The following is a 25,848-nucleotide window of genomic DNA, read 5'->3' on the forward strand; positions in this document are numbered from 1 at the left end:
AATTATAGCCATTCTGACAGGCGTGAGGTGATATCTCATTGTAGTTTTGATTTGCATTTCCCTGATAGTTAGTGATTTTGAATATCTTTTCATGTGTCTGTTGGCCAACTGTATATCTTCTTTGGAGAAATGTCTGTTCAGGTCTTTTGCCCATTTTTTAATTGGGTTGGTAGTTTTTTTTGTTGTTGAGATGCATGAGTTCTTTACATATTTTGGAGATTAAGCCCTTATCAGAAGTATGGTTTGCAAATATCTTCTCCCAATTGTTAGGTTGTCTTTTCGTTTTGTTGATGGTTTCCTTTGCTGTGCAGAAGCTTTTTAGTTTGATGTAGTCCCATTTGTTTATTTTTTCTATTGTTTCTCTTGCCTGGTCAGACGTGGTGTTTGAAAAGATGTTGCTAAGACCGATGTCGAAGAGCGTACTGCCTATGTTTTCTTCAAGAAGTTTCACAGTTTCAGGTCTTACATTCAAGTCTTTTGTCCATTTGGAGTTAATTTTTGTGTATGGTGTAAGGTAAGGGTTTACTTTCATTTTTTTGCATGTGGCTATCCAGTATTCCCAACACCTTTTGTTGGAGAGACTTTCTTTTCCCCATTGTATGTTCTTGGCTCCTTTGTCAAAGATTAGCTGTCCATAGATGTGTGGGTTTATTTCTGGGCTTTCGATTCTATTCCATTGATCTGTGGGTCTGTTTTTGTGCCAGTACCATGCTGTTTTGGTTACTATAGCTTTGTAGTATATTTTGAAATCAGGGAGTGTGATACCTCCAGCTTTGTGCTTTTTTCTCAGGATTCCTTTAGCTATTTGGGGTCTTTTGTTGTTCCATATAAATTTTAGGATTCTTTGTTCTATTTCTGTGAAAAATGTTGTTGGAACTTTGATAGGGATTACATTGAATCTATAGATGGCTTTAGGAAGTACGGACATCTTAACTATGTTAATTCTTCCAATCCAAGAGCACAGAATATCTTTCCATTTCTTTGTGTCTTCTTCAATTTCTTTCAGAAATGTTATATAGTTTTCGGTGTACAGATCTTTCACTTCTTTGGTTAAGATTATTCCTAGGTATTTTATTCTTTTTGTTGCAATTGTAAATGGGATGGTATTCTTGATTTCTCTTTCTGCTACTTCGATGTTAGTGTACAGAAATGCAACTGATTTTTGTATGTTGATTTTGTATCCTGCAACTTTACCATATTCGTTTATTACTTCTAAAAGTTTTCTGGTGGATTCTTTAGGGTTTCCTATATATAAAATCATGTCATCTGCAAATAGTGACAGTTCCACTTCTTCCTTTCCAATTTGGATCCCTTTTATTTCTTTCTCTTGCCTGATTGCTCTGGCTAGGACTTCCAGTACTATGTTAAATAGGAGTAGTGACAGTGGGCATCCTTGTCTGGTTCCTGTTCTTAGAGGGATAGCTTTCAGTTTTTCACCATTGAGGATGATATTAGCTGTGGGTTTGTCATATATGGTCTTTATTATGTTGAGGTACTTTCCTTCTATACCCACTTTGATCAGAGTTTTTATCATAAATGGATGCTGTGTCTTGTCAAATGCTTTCTCTGCATCTATTGAGATGATCATGTGATTTTTATTCTTCATTTTATTAATGTGGTGTATTACGTTGATTGATTTGCGAATGTTAAACCATCCCTGCATCCCTGGAATAAATCCCACTTGATCATGGTGTATAATCTTTTTAACGTATTGTTGTATGCGATTTGCTAGTATTTTGTTGAGGATTTTGGCATCGATGTTCATCAGTGATATTGGCCTGTAATTTTCTTTTTTGGTGTCGTCCTTGTCTGGTTTTGGTGTCAGATTAATGTTGGCTTTCCGGAACAAGTTAGAAAGCTTCCCTTCTTCTTCAATGTTTTGGAAGAGTTTGAGAAGGATAGGTATTAAGTCTTCTTTGAATGTTTGGTAGCATTCATGAAGGAAGCCATCTGGTCCTGGACTTTTATTTTTGGGGAGGTTTGTGATTACTGTTTCGATCTCCTTACTGGTGATTGGTCTATTCAAATTCTCTACTTCTTCTTGATCCAGTTTTGGAAGGTTGTATGATTCTAAGAATTTTATCCATTTCTTCCAGATTGTCGAATTGGTTGGCATATAGCTTTTCATAGTATTCTCTTATAATCTTTTGTATTTCTGGGGTGTCTGTTGTAACCTCACTTCTTTCATTTCTGATTTTACTTATTTGTGCCTTCTCTCTTTTTTTCTTGGTGAGTCTAGATAAAGGGTTGTCAATTTTGCTTATCTTTTCAAAGAACCAGCTTTTGGTTTTATTAATTTTTTCTATTTTTTTTTGGTCTCTATTTCATTTATTTCTGCTCTGATTTTTATTTCCATTCTTCTACTGATTTTGGGCTTTGTTTGTTCTTCTTTTTCCAGTTCCTTTAGGTGCATTGTTAGATTGTTTATCTGAGATTTTTCTTGTTTGTTGAGATAGGCCTGTATCGCTATAAACTTCCCTCTTAGAACCGCTTTTGCTGTATCCCATAAATTCTGGCATGTCGTATTTTCATTTTCATTTGTCTCCAGGTATTTTTTGATTTCTTCTTTGATTTCTTCATTAACCCAGTTGTTGTTCAGTAGCATTTTGTTTAATCTCCACGTATTTGTGGCTTTTCTGATTTTCTTCCTATAGTTGATTTCTAGTTTCATACCGTTGTGGTCAGAAAAGATGCTTGGTATTATTTCAATCTTCTTAAATTTATGGAGACTTGTTTTGTGGCCTAATATGTGATCAATCCTGGAGAGTGTTCCATGTGCATTTGAAAAGAACGTATATTCTTCGGTTTTTGGATGGAATGCTCTGTATATATCTACTAGGTCCATCTGTTCTAGTGTGTCATTTAAGGCCAATGTTTCCTTATTGATCTTCTGTTTGGATGATCTATCCATTGGTGTAAGTGGAGTGGTAAAGTCCCCTACTATTATTGTGTTACTTTCTATTTCTGTTTTTATGTCTGTTAATAATTGCTTTATATATTTAGGTGCACCTACATTGGGTGCGTAGATATTTACAAGTGTTATATCCTCTTGTTGGATTGTTCCCTTGATCATTACGTAATGCCCTTCTTTGTCTCTTTTTACAGTTTTTGTTTTAAAGTCTATTTTGTCTGATGTGAGTACTGCTACCCCAGCTTTCTTTTCATTGCCATTTGCGTGGAGTATCTTTTTCCATCTCTTCACTTTCAATTTGTGAGTGTCTTTAGGTCTGAAGCGTGTCTCTTGCATGCAGCATATATATGGGTCTTGTTGTTTTATCCAGTCAGCCACCCTATGCCTTTTAATTGGAGCATTTAGTCCATTGATGTTTAAAGTAGCTATTGATAAGTATGTACTTACTGCCATTTTTTAACTTTTTTTTCTCAGTGTTTTAGTAGTCCTTCTCTGTTCCTTTCTTCTTCTATACAGAATTGATGGTCACTTTAGTTTGACCTCTGTCTGAAAGCTGTACTCTTTAACTCCCCTCCTCCCTCCTTTTATGTTTTTGATATCATATCTAACCTCTTTTTTGTGCATTTGTATCCTTTATGTTCTTATCATGGAAATAGATAATTTTTCCTATTTGTGATCTTCTCTTTTCCCCTTAAATCAGTCCCTTTAACATTTCTTGTAGCACTGGTTTCTTGGTGAGAAACTCCTTTAATTTTTGCTTGTCTGGGAAATTTTTGATCTCTCCTTCCATTTTGAATGATAACCTTGCTGGGTAGAGTCTTCTTGGCTGTAAGTTTTTTCCTTTTAGCACTTTAAATATATCATGCCATTCTCTTCTAGCCTGTAAGGTTTCTGCTCAGAAGTCAGCTGATAGCCTTATGGGGTTTCCTTTGTATGTAACTTGACATTCTCTTACGGCTTTTAGGATTCTCTCTTTATCTTTAATTCTGGACATTTTGATTATGATGTGTCTTGGTGTGGGCCTCTTTGGGTTTATCTTGTTTGGGGCTCTCTGTGCTTCCTGTACCTGGATGTCTGTTTCCTTCCTTAGGTTAGGGAAGTTTTCATCTATTATTTCTTGAAATAGATTCTCTGCCCTCTTGTCTCGCTCTTCTCCTTCTGGGACACCTATAACACAGATGTTAGTGCGCTTGATGTTGTCCCAGAGGTCCCTTAGACTGTCCTCACTCTTTTTAATTCTTTTCTCTTTTACCTGTTCAGCTTGGGTAATTTCTTCTAGTCTTTTGTCCAGCTCACAGATCCGTTCTTCTGTATCCTCTACTCTGCATTTGAGTCCCTCTAATGAATTTTTCATTTCCAGTATTGTGTTCTTCATTTCTGATTGGTTCTTTTTTATATCTTCCATTTCTTTGTTGACATTCTCACTGAGTTCATCTATTCTTCTCCCCGGATTAGTGAGCATCCTTAACACTCTTAGTTTGAACTCTCTGTCAGGTAGGTTGCTCATTTCTGTTTCACTTAGTTCCTTTTCTGGGGCTTTGTCCTGTTCCCTTACTTGGAATGTATTCTTTTGCCTCCTCATTTTGCCTCTTTCCCTGTGCTTGTGTCTACGTATCAGGTAGGTCAGCTACGTCTCCTGCTCCTGCCCCCAGCGTGGCAGGTTGTTAGGCTCAGGGCCTTACAATTGCTGTAAGCCTCTAGCCTATTAGGTTTCTTGTCAGCTTTCTGAGGATTGCAGCTGGGTGGGGCTGGCCTCAGGCACAGGAGCACCCAATTGTTTCACGCTTTGGAAGGTGGGGCAAACCCCTTATTTGGGTCTTTGAGAAGCACAAGTCTTCTGAAGCTGACAAGCCCTGCCGCCCACAGGTCCACACAAACAGTCAACACAGTCCTGCCCCGTGTGAGCACCCCGACCTCCGCAATTGGACCCAGTCTCTCCACGGCAGGAGCCCCACACACTCCGCCACCGCCCCACACTCTCCACCCGCTCCTTGTGCACACCCTGCCCCGCTCAAGTCAGCTCAGTTGCCAGGCTGCAGAGAATCCAGTCACCAATCTATGCAGGCCCACAAGTTGCCTGAGGGCTTGTTGTTGGGTGGGGCCAGTCTCTAGGGTGGGCTGCCCGCCCTGGCTGAGCTGGATTAAATCGGTGCTCTAGCGGGTGGAGCAGACCCTGGGCTAGCAGGCCTCAGGGAGAACTCCAATGGTGTCTGTGTCAGCACGCTCACACCAGGCCACAACAATGGCCGCCGCCAATGTCCCAGTCCCTGGAGAGGTCTCACCCCTCACCGAGATGCACTCAGGGCCTATTAGGTAAGTCTCTTGTCACCAAAGCACTGTGCACCTTTCTTTCCGGTGATTTTAGGATGCTTTCTGAAACGGGTGTGTTTGCACTTGGGCCCTTTAAGAGCAGGTTTTAGTTTCTTTGTGAACCGGGTTTTCTGGGGGTACTCCCCAATGCTTTAGTAGCAGGCAAAGTCAGATATTATGCCACTGGTCTCGATTGTGCTGGGTCCACAAAATGCCCACAGCGGGGGTGCTCCCGGCTCAGGGCCCCGCGCCTCCAGGGAGTCTGCGTACCTGTGCACTGCTCCAGGCGGCCGTGAAGCTGGCGGCTTGTGAAGGCAGCATTTTTCCTCTTCAGAAGTGAGTCTCTGCCTCTTCTACCTCAGTTAGGATTGTCCGTTGTTGCAGGAGTTCTTCTTATCCAGTTTTCAGTTCTGTCTCAGGGGTAATTTTTCCACGAGTAGTTGTAAATTGGCTGTGTCCACGGGAGGAGGTGAGTTCTGAGTCTGCTTACGCCGCCATCTTGACTCGATCTCCTATGGTCCATTTTGAATTATTTTTGGTGTATGGTGTAAGGTCTGTGTCTAGGGTTTTGTTTTGATTTGTTTTTGTTTTTGTTTATGCATATTGACATTCAAATTTTCCAACACCATTTGTTTAAAAGTGTATCCCTTTTCAATTGAATTGCCTTTGCTCATTTTTCAAAGATCAGTTGAGTATATTCAAATAGATTGATTTCTAGGCTCTCCATTTTGTTCCATTGATCTTGGTATCTATTCTTTCAGACACCAATACAATGTCGATTAAGGTAGTTTTATACTAAGGCTTAAAATTGGGTAATATACTACCTCCAACTACATTTTCTTCTTCCATATTATGTTGTCTATTCTAAGACTTCTGTCTTCCTTATAAATTTTAGAGTCAGATTGTATCTGCAAAATAGCTTGCTGGAATTTTGATTGGGATTGCATTGAATCTATTCAACAAATTGGAGAGAATATCCTAGCAATATTGAGTCTTTGTATCCATGAACATAAAATATCTCTCCATTTATTTATATCTTTGATTTATTTCATCACAGATTTGTAGTTTTCCTCATATAGATCCTATATATATTTTGCTAGACTTACATCTACATATTTAATTTTTTGGTTCTAATGTAAATGATATTGTTTACCTTTAACTTTAAATTTGAATTTTTCATTGATGGTATAAAGGAAAACAACTCATATATATATAAACCTTGTATCCTGAGACCTAGCTATATTCATCTAATAATTCTAGGAGTTTTATTGTTGGTTCTTTGGGGTTTTCTGCATATTTAACAATGTCATCTGTAAACAATGACAATTTTATTTTTCCCTTCCTAATCTGCGTATTTTTTACTTACTTTTCTTTATGTTGAATTGGAGTATCGAGTCAACATTTTACCTGGTCTTAGAGAGAAAGCATCCAGTTTTTCATCCATTTTTTATAGATGTAATCAAGTTGAGGACATTCCAAACTAGTCTTAGTTTCTGATAGTTTTTGTCATGAGTGGGTGTTGGATTTTGTCAAATGATTTTCTGCAACAATTAATGTAATCACATGATTTTTCTAACTTAGCCTGTTGATGAGGTGTGATTGATTTTTAAAATGTTATACCGGCCTTGTATACCTGGAATAAATTCCACTTGTTTGTGGTGTATGTTTATTTTTATACATTGTTTGTTCAGTTTGTTAATATTTGGTTGACATTTTTTCCATCTATGATTATGGGAGATATTGGTTTGTAGGTTTCCTTTCTTGTAATATCTTTCTATGATGTTGATATTAGCATAATGCTTGCCTCATAGAATAAGTTTGAAAGTGTTTTCTCTGCTTTTATTTTCTGAAAGAGATCATGGATGGTGAATATTAATTCTTCATTAAATGTTTGGTAGAATTCACCAGTGAAACCATCTGGGCCTGCTGCAATTGTTTTTTGAAAGGAGTTTGATTATAGATTCAATTTCTTTAATAGATATAGACCTTTGCAGATAATTTCTCTCTCCTTGTGTTAAATTTTGTACTTCATATCTTTCAAGGTATGAGACTATTTCACCTATGTTATCAAATTTGTGGGCATAGAGTTGTTCACAGTATTCCTTTATGATCTTTCTAATGTCCATGTGATTCATAGTGATGAGCCCTTTTTCATTGCTGATATTAATTTTTGTCTTCTCTCCTTTTAATTGCTTAGCCTGGCTAGAGTTTTATAATTTTTGATCTTTTCAAAGAATCCACTGTCAGTCTTGTTGGTTTTATTAATTGTTTTCCTGTTTTCAGTTTCTTTAATTTTTTTTCTAATTTTTATTTATTTTTTTCTGCTTGTTTTATACTTAAATTATTCTTTTTTCTCTATTTTCCTGAGTTGATTCTTTTTAGATTTTTCTTATTTTCTAATATATGCATTTAATTCTATAAATTTCCCTCTAAATACTGCTTTTGCTGCATCCCACAAATTTGGGTAAGTTGCATTTTATTTTCAACTAATTGAAATTATTTAAAAAATTTTTCTTGATACATCCTTTATGATCTATATTTTACTTAGAAGTGTGTGTTTAATCTCTAAATATTTTGAGATTTTACCAACTATCCGTTATTGATTTCTAGTCTAATTCCATTACGGTCTGAAAGTATGCTTTGTATGATTTCTATTGTTTAATTTATGTTAGGATATGTCTTATGGCCCAGAATGTGGTCTATCTTAGTGAATTTTCATGTGAGCTTGAGAAAGATGTGTATTCTGCTATTGTTGGATGGGATATTCTATATTCTATAAATGGCAATTAGATCAAGTTGATTGACGGTGTTTTTCACCTGTATCCTTACTGATTCTATGCCTGCTTGATTTATCAGTCACTGAAAAGGAATGTTGACTTCTGTAACTCTACTAGTAGGCTTATCTATTCTTTCAGATGTACCTAGTTCTGCCTCACATATTTGCATGCTCTGTTGTTACATGCATTTACAATTTTCATATCTTCTTGGAGAATTGTCTATTCATTAACATGTAACATCCCTCTTTATCCCAGAAAATTTTACTTGTTCTGAATGCTGCTTTTTCCGAATTTAATGTAATTACTCTAGTTCTTATTTGTTTGTTTCTTTGTATGTTGTTGTTTTTATGGTTAGTATTGCATATCTTTATCCATACCTTTACTTTTAACCATGCAGAGTTTTTACGTTTTAAGTGTTATTTAATAGACATTTTATACTTGGGTCTTCTTTTTTTGATCCAATCTGACAATGTCGATCTTGCAAATAGTGTATTTAGACTATTCATATCAAAATAATTATTGAACTAGTTGGATTCATATTTACCATGTTTGAAACTATTTTCTATTCATTGCCTTGTTCTTAATTTTACTTCTTCCTTGTCTTTTTCTGCCTTCTCTGATTTTAATTGAGAATTATATATAATTCTATTTTATATCCTTTCTTAGGATATCAAACACACTTAAAATTTTTAATATTTCCAGGGGCCAGTTCTGTGGCATAGTGGTTAGGTTCTCATGCTCTGCTTTGGGGGCCCAGGGTTTGCAGGTTTGAATTCCTGGTGCAGACCGGCACACCACGCATCAAAGCCATGCTGTGGCAGCATCCCACATACAAAATAGAGGAAGATGGGCACAGATGTTAGCTTAGAGCCAATATTCCTCAGTAAATGAGGAAGATTGGCAACAGATGTTAGCTCAGGGCAATCTGCCTCACACACTCACAAAATATTTAACATTTCCCTTAGAGTTTTCAATGTACATTTTTAACTAATCTATTACCATCTAAAATAAAACGATATCACTTCATTTGTAATGCAGGCACCTTATAACAGAGTATTTCCAATTCCTCCTTTAATCTCTATATCATTACTGTCATTCATTTCATTTATCCATATTCTATAATCAGCCAATACCTTTTTACTAGTATTAAACAGTTAACTTTTGTACTAATTAAGAATAAGAAAAATATAAGATTTATTTTACCTTTATTTTTTCCTTCTCTGATATTCTTCTTTTTTTATGTAGATTGAAGCTTCTCACTTATATCATTTCCTTCTTGCTGAAGAGTTAGTTTTAACATGTTTTTTTACAAGGAAAGTCTCTGGCAGTGATTTCCGTCAGTTTTTGTTTGTCTGAAAAAGTTTATTTCTCCTTCACTTTTGGAGGATAATATTGCTGGACATAGAATTTTAGCTTGGTACCTTTTTCCTTTCCATACTTCGAATACTTCACTCCACTTTCTTCTTGATTGCATTGTTTCTGATGAAAAATCTACTGTTATTTTTACCCTTGTTTCTTCAAAGTTAAGGCATTTCCCTGCCCCAATACCACTTCCAGGGTTATTTCAACATTTTCTCTGTTTGGTATTATTCAGTTTGAATATGACGTGCCTACATGTAGGATTTTTGGTATTTATTCTGCTTGGTGTCTTCTGAGTTTCTTGGATTTGTTGTTTGGTGTCTCTCATTAATTTTGGAAAATTTTCATCAACTATTACTTCAAATATTTCTTTTCCTCCATTTTCTATTTCTTTTCCTTCTGGTATTCCTATTATTTGATGTTACATGTTGACATATCTTCAAACTCTCTTGTACTTTCCTCAGCTGTGTGTCCTGGTTAGCCTATCAAAGACATTTTGGAATAAAGCATTTCCTTTTTACTCTGTCTTAAGAGATTACATCTCTCTGCTTACAATATCCATCTGTTCTTACGTGCTGTGTATTTTTCCTTTAAAGCCCTTAACATATTAATCATAGTTACTTTATATTCTCTGTCTGACAGTTCCAAAATCTGTGTCATATTGGAGTATGGTTCTAATGCCTGCTTTGTCTGTTCAAATTGTGTTTTTTCTGTCTTTTAGTATCCTCTGTAACTTTTGTTGAAAGCCAAATGTAAAGTAATAAGAACTGAGGTAAATGGGTTGCAGTGTGATATTTTATGTAAGTCTTACTAGGAGTTGACAATGTTTACTGATTATTGTAGCTGTGTATGCCAAAGGCTTCGAATCCTCTAGTGTCCATTATTTTATGTTTTCTGTTGTCTTTAGGCTTCTGTAAGAACTCTTTATCAAATAGTGTCTAGGTCTTGCTGCTCTTTTAGCTAAATTCCACTGTTATTGCAGTGGTGCCCTGCTGGTGTGGTAAGGTTTGTGGGAAGAGAAGTGTTCTATAATCTTATGATTAAATCTCAATATTTTTAGTTGGGCTTGTCTCTGGGCTTCTATCTTCACAAGTGTTATATATTTTTTGTTCCATTTACCTGACAAAGGAGGGATAGATGGTGCTGGACTCAAAGAAATGCCCTTAGCTTGTATGTGATAAGGCTCTGGGAAAGTATTTTACCCTGGAAAATAGGATGGTTTTATAAAGAACACTCTGGGCATATTTCAACATGGGCATTTTTCCCCATCCTTTGCCAGAGCTACTGGGGAGTCATTCCTGGCTATTCACAGTGAGAACCTTATGGGGTTCCCGAAACTTAAACCCATGAAAGTACAGGTGCCTCTAAGATAGAGGCTCCCTGTAGTTTCTCACTTTCAATCTAATCCACAATCAGCCTCCAGCAATTTGTCAGAATTACCATTTAAGTATCCTTACTAGTTTAGGGCTCTAGTTGATGGAATTTCTGCTTTAGGTAAGACCTCAGCTATGACTTCCTTGATTTGCCTATCTATCTAGATTTCTTGATGGTGTTTTGCCCTGAAATCCCACCTTTCCAATAAATATAAGAAAAATTGTTAATTTTTATTTTGTTCACATGTTTCTTTTTGTAACAATGGGAATGATGAGTTCCAAGTTCTTTACATATTGAAGCTGAAACTGGAAGTCCAACTGTGTAATTCTTAATTTGTAATTTATAGGAATCTGTCAAAATTAGCTAGACATAACAGAAGACAAAACAGTATAACCATAACCAAGAAGAAAGTAGAGAAAATAGAAAAAAAACAACACTCGACCTGTGATTCATCAGTCGTGAACTTTCAAATAACTCTGCTTACTATGATGAAGGAATTGAAATAAAAGATTGATAATTTTATTAGAGAAGCTAATCAGAGCTTTAATGGAAAAGAGAAAACAATAAAAAGAGCAAATAAAAATTATAGAAATGATTAAAATAATAAATGAAAGTAAGTTACTCAATGGCTATGTTTAGCATTAGTTTCAAACTTCTGAAGAGAAAAGTAGGAACTGAGGAAAAGTCAGAAAAAAAATGAAGAATGACACATGGAGACAAAAAATGATAAAAAATAGAGAAAAGCATGGTAACAAAATATATCCATGGTGAAAAGGCTTGCATATGTGCATATGTGTACTTAAATACACATATTTAAGTCTCAGAAGCAGATGAGAATTAATAAGGCAGAAGCATTATTTGAATAAATAATGGCTGAGAACTTTTCAATATTGAAAAATAAATTAATCTACCTATTCTAGGAGACTTGCAATTCCCAAAGCAGTATATGCCATATGCTCATGATAGAAAAACTACTGAAAACCAAAGACAAAAAATAAAAGATCTTAAAGCAATCTGAGGAGAAAAAGAGAGATTATGTTTCAAAAGAGCAACAGTGAAATTGACTTGACTTCTTGCAAAAAAAATATGTCAGGAGACAATGGTTTGATGTATTTAATTTCTAAAGATTATATTTGCAACATAACAATTGAAAGTATTTTTCATTCCCTGTGTTATATTTTTATCATTTGCAATGGCAGAAATACATTTTTCTGGTTCATCAAAAAGCCATTAAATCTTTATTATGGGTTCAAATAAAGAGAAGATAAATATGCAGGAAATTATTTGTCATTTTCATTTTATAATTTCAAATGTGAAATTATCCTTAGAACGGTTATTACTAACCACTTTTTCATCTGATATGGCAGGATAGTATCCAAAGTAACATTGAATTCTTTATATCAGCCTTAAAGGGGTATAATTTGTCCTTAAATTGGAGTAAAAGATACATTAAATGTATATATATATTTCAAGATAAATTGTGAAATAATGAAACATAAAATCTTTCTTTTTATGCAGAGATAACAAATTAGGAACTCTTTGCTGCTTACTGAGTTGCTAACTGATATGTGTGGAGAGAGGTTCTGAATAGATTAATCAGGTAGGAGAGGATAGGAAGTTGCTGTTTTGGTATCTATAATGTGTAATTTGGATTCATTTTACAGAACCTTTAAAGACTAATTTGAAAAGATATATGCACCCCTATGTTCATTGGAGCATTACTCACAATGGCCAAGACTTGGAAATAACCTAAGTGCCCATCAACAGATTAATGGATAAAGAAGAAGTGGTATATATATACAATAGAATACTACTCAACCATAAAAAAGATGAAATGTTGCTATTTGCAACAACATGGATGGATCTTGAGGGCATTATGCTAAGTGAAGTAAGTCAGACAGAGAAAGCCATATACCATATGATTTCACTCATATGTAGGAGATAAAAAAACAATAAAAAAAAAACCACATAGACAGAGAGAATAAATTGGTGGTTACCTGAAGAGAAAGGGGGAGGAGGGAGGGCGAAAGAGGTAAAAGAGCACATGTATATGGTGCTGGATGACAATTAGACTTTGGGTGGTGAACACAATGTAGTCTACACAGAAATCAAAATATATTGATGTACACCTGAAATTTATATAATCTTATAAACCATTGTTACCTCAATAAAAAATTAATTAAATAAGAAAAGGCAATACATATTCTCTCACATAACTATAACTTCTTCTTAAGATTAAGAAAGATCTTTACTTTAAAATGGCAATTTAAATTTTCTACTATTGATGATGTCATAGCCTCTCTGTTAAGGAGAATTACAGATTCAATAAGAAGTGTAAGAGACCTCATAGATCTGTGAGCTGAGATAAGATAATGTACTCAAGCAATCTCTAAAATTTCACCTTCATAATTATCCACATTTAGGTTATCTTGTGGTTATTATCTTGGAATATATATACATACTCTTGCCTTTTACAGATAATGACAAATAAAGAATGCACAATTTTCAAATAATTAAATGTTTCCAAGGAAAGATTACGTATTGAAGGACTTGAGTGTCTGTGTATCTTCTTCTGAGCTTTGATTTAATTGTGTTTTCCTTTCCTTCCTGAAGTTGTTTTGATTCCTTGGATAGCCTGGTACATCTGGGAGTTAGAGTAATTGTCCCTTTGATTCGATGACTCAGAATGGTTCAGACAAATATAGATGAAGTAGAAAACTTTTCCTCCAATGTCTGTTCAACTGCAGATAAATAACACCTTTCGACCAAGCATGCTCATTGCTGCCTTCAGAAGCCTCTCTCAGTTTCTTAAATCATCATGCCACTTTTGCAATTTTGCACGTAATCTGACTAAGGGGCAGAATTCTGTGAGGAAGTAATACCTTTAAGCAGTCATGATGACCTTTTACTCTGCCTAGAATAGTAAATCTCAAAGCATGAACCACTTACTACCTGTCTCAGGATGTTTGTTTAAATCTTCTGGGAAAGAGGCAGAATATGCATTTATTACAACTTTCCAAGTAATTATTATGCATACTAAAATTTTAGGGCATTTGGTCTTAGATAATGTATTACAATGACTCACTGGAATGTGAATGACTCATTCTATTCCAGAGACTTTAACTTAAAAGGACAGCCCAGATCTTTCTCTTTATCAATCTTGACGATCACAAAGAATTGTGAGCTTCCACGTCTCAAGAAGTTAGTTTTGAATTGCTCTTATCATCTTAATGTTCATATCTATGATGTTTGAAGTTAGCCTTGAATATATATACACATAAATATATGTATATATATACACACACACCATCGTTAACAATTTTTAACATACCCTTGACTTTCTCTTTTAGTTATCCTGCTAAGTGTTACAGTATCACTATGGGTGTGCAACTACAAACTGTGTGGTTAGAGTTCTAATATCATATTTTCACCTATACTTTTCTGCTGGAGAAACTTAATAAATTTATAAATTCAGCTGCTGGCTGGAAACCTTTTCTAAAAAGAAGGAATTAAAAGAAACTACTGACATATCTGACTTCCTTCACATTCCACTTCTGCTCATAATACTGTCCTATCCAACATATGGTTCCTTCTTAAATTCACATTGGCTAATATCACTCTGAGTGCATCACACCATCTGGAGGCCAAATGACACACTGCTTGCTAGTGCTCCCATGAGTTAACTCTATAGCTATTTCAGTTCCCTGGCCAGGGGTTCCAAATTTCCCCCACTGCCTGGCTCTGGCTTTTGTCTTCCCAGCAAACATCTTGGTTGAGATTTCAATGATTTTGACAGTCAATCTCTTAGACAGATATAAATTGGGAAAATTGGATTCCCACATAATATACAACACTTATCTCTGTTTAGAAACATAGAGTTTCTCTTAAACATTTCATATAAGTTGCTATTAAATTAAAATAGAAGGTTATATTTAAAAATAATTTATTAGATGGTTTTGCGCTTCATTTACATATGTTATATTTTATAATATATATTTTTATACAATTATTATATATATATACTATATATATAAAATCATTACATTTGATTTGATTGGAAGGAATCAATTTTTCCTTTAGACAGTTTTTGAGCCTGTCTTTTGTGTTACTTGTGATCATAATGACAGGCACGGGGATGTGCCACATATAAGATATATGTGGGTTTTTTTCAGTAACTTACTGTGTTCTTATTTATGAGATAACATAAGATATTTTTCTAATGTGTTTTATTCCTATAACAGAACATGAGATATTTTTAACCTTCATTCTAGATACACAAAAGGAGGCAAAATGTTTTAAGTAAATAATTCCTCATATTCTCACTCATCTCTGACAATAATAATCATACATATCAGAAAAAGATATTGTATTCAATATCTAATCTGGTGATCTGACCCAAAGTCACTAACTAGGATTATTGATAAATTCCCCAGAATTATAAAATCTTATGAATGTTACAAATATTTTATTCAAAGTTGCTTTAAGTTATAACTATTTTCTCTTTGTCTCCTTCTAGCTACAAGTGAGCATTTTGAATATATGTACATGGGTCTAAATTTATTTACTTCTTAATTCAAGAAGAATTCTAAGTTTATATAATTTGCTGAAAGAAAGAAATTGTTAGTTTTAGGTTTCCATAGAGGAATGCCAGAGGTTCTTCTTGCGAATATCAGTGATGACTGGCTAGTCAGCAGCCTATTACTAGTAGAATTTTAATTTCAAAGCAGACTAATAAGAGTTGACTGATGTCTGCCTGTGCACGTTCTTAAGTGATAATCAGTATAGAATTGCTCATCGGTAGAGGCTTATGTCATAAGCTGATTGTCTAAATGATGAATATACAATGAAATTAAGCAGAATTGAGACAGATGGTTCTAACTTTTGATAAATGTGCATATCTTCGTAATTAAATAATAAGTCCGTTGCCTGGAAGATCAATTGGGACATAATAACTTTGAAAACTAAATCATTTCATTGTTTGGCATTTATGAGACATGGTAAAAAGCAAATTCCATTTTAATTTACTCAAAGTATTGCTTATGTTCTTCCTAAGCACTTGATAAAAAATGGAAAAGCAGATATTGTCATTTTGTATCCTTCTTATATAAAATTATATTGTTATATAAAGTTTAGAAAATCATTGCAAAACAAAATTTTGTAGATTAATGGCTTCTCCTAAGAAACTGGAAATAAAGCATTTAAAGTATACTAAGTCAAATACCAGACATTAAAGGGACAGAAAATGTGAATAATACTGTGAAATTTATCTGAAATTATTTATTTCCTTCATACAAATTTATGAAGTAAAAACAGATCTGTGTGCTTGTTTTTCTGGGAAGAGGCATGGGTATTTGATATATTTGTATTTACTTTTCTACACTTATTAGGCATTTTCAAAGAAAATACACATACAAGAAATAACACTATAACTTTCAAGAAAGTTTGGATTGGGAATAACATAGCAAAATGGCCAAACAAGACATCCTTAGCTCATATCTCCCTCATCAAAAATTTGCCATCCATCAATGGACATAAATACTTTTGTGGGAGCTGTGGGATCCAGCACCATACTCCAAGGGACCCGGGAGGAGTCTCGCCCACCCAAGCATCAGATAACAGGCATACAGACCTGGGTCCCAGCTATGGACCGTGGAATGGCCTATGAACTGGCTCCAGCCCCACTCAGCCATGGTCTGGGTGCCCCTGGAAAACACTGACTTAAAAAAATCACCCACAGATGAGAGAGCTTGGGGAAGCCCAGGATTCCAGCAGAGAAGTTCCAGCACATCGTTAGAGCAAAAGAATCGAAGATGGGACACATTGGAGAGTGTAAGAGGAAAACTGTGGTATTACGCGTGTCTCCTCTGTCACCAAAGTGGCACAGCTCAGTGCCAATAAATCCCTTCTTGGTCCTTGATTTCTCCCGTGCGGGAAAGTGAAAGTGTGTGAATGGGTGCCCAGCTTCCCAAGCTGTGTGAGATGTAGCCAAAAAGGTCCATTTCTCTTTCCTCCCATCTAAAGTACTGAGTCATGACCTACACAACTGGGGGACAGTTAGCAGCTGGGAGAATAGCAGCCAGGGCTCACAAGGTATCAAAGGGATGCAGATCCTATCAACCACATCACAGACTCCATCAGGAGGCCAGCCCTTGAGCTGCCAGGATGTCTTATCAGTGGCTCCCCACAACTGGCCTACGGGCACCCCTAGGGCTCTGCTCACCTCACCTACACATACCCCAACTACGTTGTGGCAGGCTCCTTGTGCGCAGTCCCAGTGGCGGTGAGAGGGAGCACTTGGGCAGATGGCAAATGAGCACACAGAGAAAGCCAGCCCAAACCTGTAAACCAAGGAGACCACAAACTTGAGCATTTAGTAGGAAGGCAAAAAGGAGACTGTTAGCCCTCAGACTGGCGTGTTGCTGGATGGAGAGGGTGTACAATCTTAAGAATTCTGCCACAAGAGGGAGCAAGAAGAGTGGAGCAGACATCTCCGTAGAAGGTCTGAGAAAACCTCAGAATCTGGAGCAGAGCTGACAGAAGGTAATTCTCTCCCAAAGTCAGTCAATACAGACTGGAGGAGGTGACCGCTACTTCACATGCCAAGACAGCAACACAAGACTTCAAGGAACATGAAAAATCAAGGAAACGCGATGCCACCAAAGGATCACAATAATCTTCTAGTAACTGACCCCAAAGACATGCAGATCTCCAGTTCCCCTGATAGAGAATCCAAAAGAGCTGTTTTGAGGAAGCACAGTGAACTATAAGAAAACACAGAAAGACAATGCAACAAAAACAGGAAAACAATACATGAACAAAATGACAAGTTTAACAAAGAGATAGAAGTCACAAAAAAGAACCAAAAAGAAATTCTGAAGCTAAAGAATACAATAAATGAAAAGAAAAATGGAATAGAGAGCATCAACATCAGATGGATCAATCAGAAGAAAGAATCTGTGATGTAAAGACACCTTTGAAATTATCCAGTCAGAGGATAATAACAACAACAAAAAATGAAAATACTGAACAAATCCTACGTGAATGTGGAATACCATCAAGAGAAGCAAGCTACAAAGTATTGGAGTCCTAGGAGGAGAACAGAAGCAGAAGGGAGCAGAGAGCTTATTTAAAGAAATAGTGGCTGAGAACTTCCCAAGTCCCAGGAGAGATTTGGCCATCCAGGTTCATGAAGCTCATAGGTCTCCAAACAAATTCAACTTAAAAAGATCTTCTCCAAGACACATTGTAATAAAACTGTCCAAAATCAAAGACAGAGAATCTTAAAAGCAACAAGAGAAAAGAAGCTTATCACTTACAAGATAAGCTTACTCCCTCTCCCATAAGGCTATCAGCAGAAACCTTACAGGCCGTGAGAGAGTGGGATGATATAGTAAAAGTGTGGAAAGAAAACAAACCCTGTCAATCAAGAATACTTTGTGTGGCAAAGCTGTTCTTCAGAAATGAAGGCGAGATAAAGATGTTCCCAGACAAACAGAAGCTGACGGGCTTCATCACCACTAGACTTGCCTTACACAAAATACCGACAAGAGTTCTCCAAGCTAAAATGAAAGGACAGTGATTAGTAACATAAAAACATGAAAATATACAACACAGTGCTAAAGGTAAGTATATAGTCAAATTTAGAATAATACTGTAATACAGTAGTGTGTTAACCACTTAACTCTAGTAAAAAAGGTTAAAGGACAAAAGTATTAAAAATAACTACAGCTATAATAACTTCTTAGTGAATACACAATATAAACAGAGGTAAATTGTGATATTAATAACCCAAAAGTTTGGGGGAGTAAAAGGGTAGAGTTTTTGTATGCAAAGTTAAGTTGCTGGCAGTGTAAAATAGACTGTTACAGCTATGAGATATTTTATGTGAGCCTCATGGTAACCACAAAGCAACAACCTACAGTAGGAGAGATGTTGGTCAAATAGTACAAACTTCCAGTAATAAGATGAATAAGTTCTGGGGATCTAATGTACAGCATGGTTACTATAGATAACAGTACTGTATTACATACTTGAAAGTTGCTAAGAGAGTAAATCTTAAATGCTCTCTCCATACACAAAAAAAGGTAATTTTGTGAGGGGATGGAGGTGTTAACTAATCCTGTTGTGGTAATCATTTTGCAATATATAAGTGTATCAAATCATCACATTGTACACCTTAAACTTACACAATGGTATATGCTAATTATATCTCAATAAAGCAGGAGAAAAAAAGAGGAATAAAACAGTACTTAGCCACTAAGCATTTTTCCTTCATGTAAATTACAATATTCAATTTAATAAATAATTTATTGAGCCCTTTCTGTCAGAATGACAGAAACACAGTGTCAGAAAGACAGAGATGAATATCAGCTAATCACTGTCCTGAAGGAACTTATGATGGAATGAAAGTCTAGAACATAGTTAGGTACAACGAGAAAATACTATCAGAAAGAGAAAACACGGCTTAAATTGATTTTGTAGAGGCCCTTTTAAAATGCTTCCAAATATACTAAAAAAAGAATGAGCTGTGGGTTCCAGGCCAAGACACAACTCCTTTCATTAATAGATGTTTACTATGATTAATTATGACAAATCCTTCTATAATTTTAGAGTTCAGACTCTATAACTACTTCATATGTAAATGGCAAGAGGCGTAAATTAATTTTTTACTGGCTTTGTATTCTAGCCTCATCACTCCTTTCTTGGGGACCTCAGTTGCCTTAAATGTAATATGGCATAATATTAACATAGCAACATAAGGTTTAGGCTAAAAATTAACATAATATTTGTTCTGTAGCCTTCATCAGATTGTAAAAAGCAAATTAAATAATATATTCAAAGTACAAACTGCAAAGTAACTAATAAGGGTAATAAAGAAATATAATTTCAAAAATAAATAAATAAATGTAGTTCTAGCAACAGCTGAGTGAAAAAAAAAGGCTTGAATTTCATTCTATTTACTGTGCCAGTGCAAGTACTCAAAAATATTTGTTGAAGACAATCTTAGATGTTAATTATGATGTGCCATCACTAATATTTTAGTGATTATTTGTATATACTTTTAATTTTAAATAATAATTGATGATTTTGTGGTTTTTGTTTGATAACTCAGTGTAATAATGTAACCTGAAATTGTGAAAGTATATAAGAATATTTTTAAATGATGATATAAGCCCCTTCAAAATTATAAGGAATCTTTAAACAATTGAAGATCTAGAGAGTGCCCAATATATCATTTGATTCATAATTATAATATTATCGACAAAGAAACTGCCACAGAGATGACATATTAATGATTGAATGAATAAATTAACTCCAAAATTAATCAAGGATTGATGGAATAAATAAACAATTATTTATATCTTGTTTAAATATTTCAAGAACATTTTATTGATTATCTCTATGAGAGTATTGCAGATCTTTTGTTACAACTATTTCTATGTACTTCACACTTTTGGTGGCTATTATAAACTAGCCTTTAATTTAAATTATATTTTCCAGACTTCTGTTATAAACAAATGCATCATTTTTTGTGTGTGTGCATGGGAAGATTAGCCCTGAGCTAACATCCGATGCCAATCCTCCTCTTTTTTTTGCTGAGGAAGATCAGCCCTGAGCCAACATCTGTTGCCAATCCTCCTCTTTTTGCTGAGGAAGATTGGCCCTGGGCTAACATCTGTGCCCATCTTCCTCTACTTTATATGGGACGCTGCCACAGCATGGCTTGACAGGTGGTGTGTCCATCTGCACCCCGGATCCCAACCTGTGAACTCCAGGTGGCCGAAGCAGGGCGTGCGAACTTAACCGCTATGTCACTGGGCAGGCCCCAGCATCTTATTTTATTTTTTTTGTGTGAGGAAGATCAGCCCTGAGCTAACATCCATGCCAATCCTCCTCTTTTTTTTTGCTGAAGAAGACTGGCCCTGAGCTAACATCTGTGCCCATTTTCCTCCACTGTATGTGGGACGCCACCACAACATGGCCTAAAAAGCGGTGCATTGGTGCACACCCAGGATCCAAAGCCGGGCTGCCAGCAGTGGAGCACGAGCACTTAACTGCTATGCCATGGGGCCAGTCCGAGCATCTTTTTTTTTTTAATACTGATTCAAATACTTTACGACTCTCATTAATTCTAATAATTTATCTGGGGTAATGTTTTGTAGTTTCTATGTCAACAATCACATATTTTGGACTATCTACATTTTCTTTTTCCTTCATATCCAATTTTAATACTTTCTTTTCCTTTTTTAGGTTTATCTTGGTAGTACTGCAGGTCACTGTAGGAATCATTTTGATGATAGCAGGCATAATTGTCCTGTTTCTAATTTTAAAGAAAAGGCTCAAATTTTCAACTAAGTTGTATAATGTTTGATATTTGTAAAATTTTGATAAATATTCTTTTTGAGTTAAAGAAGTTTGCTTTTTACTTCTATTATTTTCTTATATTTATTCACCAGTGCTTGTTCAATATTACTGAATTTATTTTCTAGCTAAACTGAAATTAAAATCTGTATTTCCCTTCTCAAATCAGTAATGTGTTAAATTAAACAGATAGATCGTGTAATCGTATATCATACATATTCTATAGATAAATCCTATTTAGATGTCATGTACTATCTTTTTATACATTGTTGATACTTATCATCTTTTACCTAACGTTTTCTTAGAAACAGAAGTCTATCTGATTAAGGTATGCATTTTTACTGTAACTGACCAAGTGCCATGAATATATCATGTGCTCAAAAATAACTGAATTTGTTCAATTCATGATGAATTGGTGACTTTTTTCTCTTTTTTTAATTCATAGCTCATATTTTTGACATATTCAGAATGCCCCAGGCACCAGGCTCATGGCCATGCCCTAGGCAGTGCGTTATTTTTTTAGCGTAGCCAACATAAATTCTGTTATTTTCCACATTTTAAATTTAAGGAAACTAAGAGCTAGAGTATTAACGGAATTTTGCCAAGACCACACCACTATTACATGGCAGAACCAAAATTTTTCCCATGGATAATTTGAGTCACAACACAACATTGCTTCTCAACATGAGTTTGAAAAGGTAATTGCAAACCCTTAAGTTTAAAAATATTCTTTATGTGATCCTCTAAAATTACTGGCTATCGACAATTTGTGATGTAAATGCTAAAAACTTACCGTATTTCAAAGGCTGTTAGTTTAACAACTGCTTATACACTTATGATAACAAGAGGGGTTTTGGCATTTTCACTCCAACAATTATGGAGATATTTGATGCTTCATTCTCATTACTGAGATATAATTGCAATGACAAGACACTCCAAAGACAAGAGGAGAGACAGTAAGTTTCTAAAAAACTAACTAGGAAAAACTTTAGATTCATAAATTGTTGAGTAAACAATATTAGTTCTAGAAAATTGCTGGCTTCAATTCTAATTGCACATTTTCCTTTGTGTTTTTTCTTTGAAATATTTAGAAAAAGTTTGCTATGGAAAATGATGGATTTCAAAGTTGTTAAGAGGCATTGTTTAAAGTCTTCTCAAAGGACTTTATCATTATCTTAGACAAGTCTTTGATTTAGATATGTAAATAGCAACTGGAATAATAGCCATGTTTCCCTGTCAATGTAACAGGATGCCACAGCATTTGCTTTACTTGGCACACAATCACTGCATTTCATTATTTTGTGGATGTTCATTACACTTTATTGCCTTATCACTATTCCTCAACTGGCGAATGTGCTCTTTGTAAATGTATTTACACCAGGGAATTTTGATACAACCCTTGTGCAATTATTCACACTTTTAAGGAATTCAAAATTGCACTTGACACTGCTACATTATTTGACATGTAAGAATGAAGTTTATTTATGATGAGTATATTCATGCTTGCCTATGTGCATTATTTTAAATGTATATAGTTTATTTAGAAACTGATACATTAATATATGAATAAAATATAGCATAAATATTTCAAAAATTAAGAGCTGCAGATACATTTTAATGAATCATTTGTTTCTTTTTGGTGCTTGTTTCTGGACTTTTCCAGTGCTCTTTTTTAACTTTTATTTTTATCTTTTTTATGCTGAGGAAGATTAGCCCTCAGCTGACATCTGTTGCCAATCTTCCTCATTTTTTCTTTTTTTTTTGCTTGAGGAAGATTTGCCCTGAGCTAGCATCTGTGCCAAGCTTCCTCTATTTTATACCTGGGTTGCGGCCACAGCATGGTTGATGAATGGTGTAGGTCTGCACCCGGGATTGGAACCCATGAACCTGGGCTGCTGAAGCAGAGCGCGCTGAACTTAACCACTAGGCCATGGGGCCAGCCCCTGCTCTTTTTTTAAATTCTAATTTTTTATAACCATTTTTTTTAAATGTTTTCCTATCATAGCATTAGTTACTTCATTAATTCACATTTGATAATGAATAGTCATTTAACAATATTAGCACCTTTTCTTATTCATCAATATTGTATATACTTACTGATATATATCATCCTTGTTATTTCCAATTCTTGAATAAATAGTTACTATTAGGGCCTGAATGCAATGAGATTGTGTCAGATCTTGAGGATATGTAAACAGTTGAGAGGAAAAATAACAAAGTGTAAGGAAAATGCAAAAGTATTAACAGAAATTTATTATAAAAAATCTCTTCAGTTAGATTTGTTTTATGAAATTTTAAAAAAATTTAGTAGCAAGTAGGAAATAATTATTCCAATGCTAGAGTGTTCTCCCTTATTAAGATCTGTAGACAGTTAATTTTAAGCTAAATTTGCCAAATCTGTGTATCTGAATTTTAATAGTGAGATTATGCCGTTATGCCCAATAAGAGAAAATAGACTTTTGATTTAAACAGAAATTCAATGTTAAGCAAAAAATAACTATGCTAAATTAATACTCTTCCAAGATCATAATCAATATTCTGTATGGATGTGTATATCTGTGGATAGATGAATTGATGGATGGCTAGACAAATAGATTGGCAGATTCACTTGATAAATGGCAGGGAATTATTGTAGTGACATCAACTACCAAAATGGAGCCTTGCAGTTTTGTTATTATCAGTAAACTTGAACAGATTTTATCACTACTTCTATATTCTCTCTTCATTGCAATAAAACATACACTTTTTCAAAAAGCTTCCATTTATTTCTTTCTTTCACAACCGTATACCAATACGTTTAGTAAATATAAAACAATTCTATGTCATGTAATTCAGTTATTCTGTGGTCAATATCCATGTTTGTGCTATAAAAAACAAACTTGTTACAGTAGTTATATTTAAAGACTGTGAGGTTTGTGCCACATTTATATGCTATAAGATGGTAATAATAGTAAGAATGAATAATGGAAAAGAAAGGAAGATATATTTCGAATAAAGTAAAATATAAATTAATTGGCTTTGGTGTTGAAACGCATTGACATTTGATCCTCAATTGCCACCCAACATTAAGATTTACATTAAGAATACAAATTGTACATTTTCTTGAAGCACAAATTTGTTCCCATTGCCCTAGGAATATTTGGATTATTAGATTAAATCATTATGGTGAACATTTTCAAAGAAATTTTTAAAAAAGAAAATGAAGTACACTGTTTATAAAGTTAATAAATTTAAATTATAAGAAGCTTGTAATTTTTTCAAGAAAAATTTGTTTTGCTTTTAAGCGAACTAATTAAAATGTACAGTTTTTACCTTTCTATGCATCAATAATGCTGTAAGCAACCTGCAAAGAGAATTTTATTTAATGATCAACATTGTTGTTTATGAATAACTAATATTATTCTAAAAATACTGATTTACTTCTAGGGATGTTTTGGTGAGAGATGAGGTTGCACGGGTTATTCACTAGCTCTTTTGTCCAGTGCTTCATCAGAGAATCTCCACTTTATTTAGTTAGTTTCAATTTAAAGAACAATAGTATTTAAAAATACTTCTTTTTCAAATTAGCTTTACCTAGGATATTCTGTTTTTAGCAACCAGATTGGCAAGGAGTGTAAATTAACCTCACTTATTTCTAATGACTATCAAATTGACAAGATTTAAGTGCTCATTTTATTCTTCTAAAACTGTTTTCTTTGTTGAAGTCTTATTATCCTCAACATTAAAATTCTATGCTTTGAAATTTCCTTACTAAATCCTAGTAATTTATGAAATAATGTCCTTACTAAATCCTAGTAATTTACCAAATAAATCCCTTGCTTACTCAGATCACTAAATATATTTTTCTGGGAATGAAGTAATAAATATGTATATTTTGTTTTATTTCATGAAATTTCGGGCTCTAGGAGCACAGTCCTTCTTAATGAGGAAACACATGGAATCCTGATGAAAGCAAAAGAAAAGCAAAATCTGAAAACACGGTGTATTTCCTTAAGTCTGTTGATAATGCTAAATACTAGATAGAGGTGGGGGTAGGCATTAATATGTACAGGTGTGTTGTGTTATGGAATTAGAAGAATTCTGAAAAATGTTGTGTTTCACTACATATTAATGAAGACAACTCTATTGTGGAGTATTTCTTTATTTCTGAGAGAGCAATTTTGTTTCTGATTGCTGGTGATTATTTTGAAAATTCCAAATAGTTACTTGATATTTGGTATGATTTTGTGATAAGCATTTGAAATTATATGAATTAATTTTTTAATCTAACTTTTCTTGGCATTTGTGTTCATTTTCTAGGGCTACCATAACAAAGTACCACAAACTAGGTGGCTTAGAAATTTATTGTCTTACAGTCTTGCTAGAAGTCCAAAACAAATGTGTTGGCAAGGACTTTCTTCCTCAGAAACCTGTGAGGGAATCCTTCCTTGCCCCCTGCTAGCTTCTGGTAGCCTCGGATTTTCCTTGACTTGTGGCAGCATAACTCCAATTTTCACATGACATTATCCTGAATTCTCTACACATAGTTCTCCCTCTGTGCATATCTGAGGGTGTGTCCAAATTTCTTCTTTATAAGGATACCAATCATATTGGATTAGGGTCCATTTAATGACCTTATCTTAACTTGACTACATCTGCAAAGACCTTATTTCCAAATAAGGTCAGATACAGAGATACTGGAGGCCAGGATTTCAACATATCATTTTGGGAAGACACAAATCAACCCATAATAGCATCTAATAATGTAATCACAGA

General features: G+C 34.7%; 1 long non-coding RNA gene across 1 annotated transcript in view; it reads left to right on the forward strand.

The window, feature by feature from the left end:
• Positions 1-4,970: 4,970 nt before the first annotated feature.
• Positions 4,971-25,848, forward strand: part of LOC147916459 (uncharacterized) — a 40,804-nt gene continuing 19,926 nt past the window's right edge. The window contains exons 1-2 of the long non-coding RNA XR_015552925.1: positions 4,971-5,224; positions 16,119-18,353. This is a non-coding gene — a long non-coding RNA (uncharacterized LOC147916459). The remainder of the gene's footprint in view (positions 5,225-16,118; positions 18,354-25,848) is intronic.

Source organism: Ceratotherium simum, chromosome 8, assembly GCF_057802395.1.
Source record: "Ceratotherium simum simum isolate JZ-2026a chromosome 8, ASM5780239v1, whole genome shotgun sequence".
NCBI lineage: Eukaryota > Metazoa > Chordata > Mammalia > Perissodactyla > Rhinocerotidae > Ceratotherium > Ceratotherium simum.